Below are 2,679 nucleotides of genomic sequence, written 5' to 3' on the forward strand. Positions count from 1 at the left end.
AAATCCTGACCAATACTTCTTATCCCATTTATTTCCTGTAACACTCATACTTCATCAATTCTTTGGCACCATTAAGACCTCTGACTGACTAATCTTATCTCATTTCTCTGTCCCTCATCTCCACCTTCCCTAGACAGTCAACAGCCCGTCCTCCTTGATTCCCTCTTTATCCAGCTTAGGTTCCAAGGTCTATCACAATAATTGTTGCATTTACGTTTACCTGGCAAATGGAGTTTTTCTGTTACCACCAATAAGGAGAATCAAAGGCTTTTTCCATTTAGACAGAATGGACAATAGTATGCATTTACAGGTTTTCCCCAGGATTAAGTTAATTGCTTTGTCTTCTGTTATAGTCCAAAGATATCTGGACCTCAGGACATCCCACATGGATCCATTATACCAACCACAGCACACTAATTAGACTGTCTGAGCAAGAAATGGCTAGTACATTGGAGACCTTAGAATGAAGCATGTCCTCCAGAGGGTGGGAAATAAACCCCACCAAGACTCAGGACGCATGCTACATCAATAAAGGTTTTAGGGGTCTGGTGGTTGGCACATTCTGGAACATCCCACCCAAGTAACGTGCAAGTGTGTGGCTTTAGTCACGTTCAACTCTTTGCAACCCCATCGACTATAGCCTTCCACTGTCCATGGGATTTTCCAGGCAAGAATAATGGAGTGGGTTGCCGTGCCCTCCTCCAGGGGATCTTCCCAACCCAGGGATTGAACCCATGTTGGCAGGCAGGTTCTTTACCACTAGCACCACCTGGGAAGCCCCCACCAAAGTAAAGCACAAATTATAGCATCTTTCAACTATCAAAACAAAGGTACAGAAGAAATAGCAAGAGTGTCATTAAACGATAAGCTCCTTCTGTTGCCTAGGTATTTGGGGCGTCTTCTTCGGCAAATAAGAAGAGTCACCATGTTTCCTTGCTTCTCTGCCACCCCTTATATACACAAAACAAATCAACCACTCTCAAGGTCCATGGAGGGTTCTTCTCACCTGCTGAAATGTGTCTAAGTATGCACATGGCTCACCTCACTTTCCATCCACCTTGTCCAAACTGTCAACCCTGCCCTCTTCTTTATCCTGATCACCTCCTGTATTTTCAGCACGTGGCTTATCATTATCTAGCTGGATATTACATTAGCTTGCTTTTAGGTATGTTTACTAACTCTTCCAGGCTAGAGAGGAAGCTGCATATGACCAGAGACTGTCCTGTTTATCTCTGTAATCACAGAACCTAAAACAGTACTTATTGGCATGGAAAGTGGAGTGAAAGTGTTAGTCACTCAGTTGTGTCCGACTCTTTGCTACCCCATGGACTGTAGCCCTCCAGGCTCCTCTATCCATGGGATTTCCCAGGCAAAGAATACTGGAGTGTGTTGGCATTAAATATTCAGTAAATACCTACAGTATAAGTGAATGAAGTTGTTGACTGAATATACCTCTCCCATAAAGATGCCAAACTTGCTAATACTACACGTGCTTTATCTGTGCACAGAGATCTTTTCTTCTAGATTTTCTGAGCAAAAGTATGCACTGAGGATGAAACAGGGGTGGGCAGCCAGGAAGTTATCAATCACCTCATCCAAATCCATGCTCATGGGGAATGACACGCTTCCTGAAGATACCAACACCTGTGTTATCAATTCTGTAGAATCACTGACCTGATACCCTCCATCCCTACCTCAGGAGATCCCTCAATCTCACTAGTAATCCATTCCTAAATCAGAGTGCCAGAGACATTTATTTGCATACAAGGCCCATTCATTCCCTCAGCTGGCAGTGATGTATGAGTTAAGTCTCTCCTTTTGCCACAAGCATCCTGAGTCCTCTCACTCAGAAAAGAGAAGCCATGGGCAGCAGAGGTTCTCAGCCACAGAGCCACCACACCCCAGGATAAAGAATTCGTTAATGTCTTAGGCATTTCTTACAATGCCTCCCTCACTCATCTGCTTTCTCTTAGGCTCTTTGATGTGAAGAAAAAGGGTGGCGTCACAGCTGCAGGGACGGAAAATTGCGTTGAAGCCTGCACAGGCCCACACGTGCTCTCACACATGCACTGCAAAAGTGTAAACAGCATGAATGCTCACGGGGAGGATAATGAATGCTCACGGGAAGGATAATGAATGCTCTGTGCGAGTAACTCCACCTCTGGGAGTTGGTTCTTTCCTATTTGGATGCTCTTAGGCAATGTGAGGTGAGGGGGAAATTTGCCTCTACACAGAATTTAAGGGGAGGAGAGCACCAAAAATCTCAGTAACTGAGATAGATTATATTTTAATGCAATATTTTTAAAAATCTATATTAATGCCCAAAAAATCCATGATGAACAAAAATATCAAAATTTTAAAAGAAGGCCACTTACTAACTTGTTGGCCTTGCAAAATTAATATTACCAAACCTCAAGTTTCTTTGATGCTCCAAATGAGAAAGGAATACAGTCAGTTTTCTTGGCCAGGAGGCCAAAAGGATCAAATCAGAAAATGAATTTGAAGCACCTGATACACAGGAGGCACCCATGGATATTACTGGGCTTTCCTGGTGGCTCAGATGGTAACGAATTTGCCTGTAGTACAGGAAACCTGGGCTCAATCCCTGGGTTGGGGAGAAGATCCCCTGGAGAAGGGAATGGCTACACACTCCAGTATTCTTGCCTGGGAAATTCCATG

Source organism: Capra hircus, chromosome 4 (assembly GCF_001704415.2).
Source record: "Capra hircus breed San Clemente chromosome 4, ASM170441v1, whole genome shotgun sequence".
Taxonomy (NCBI): Eukaryota; Metazoa; Chordata; class Mammalia; order Artiodactyla; family Bovidae; genus Capra; species Capra hircus.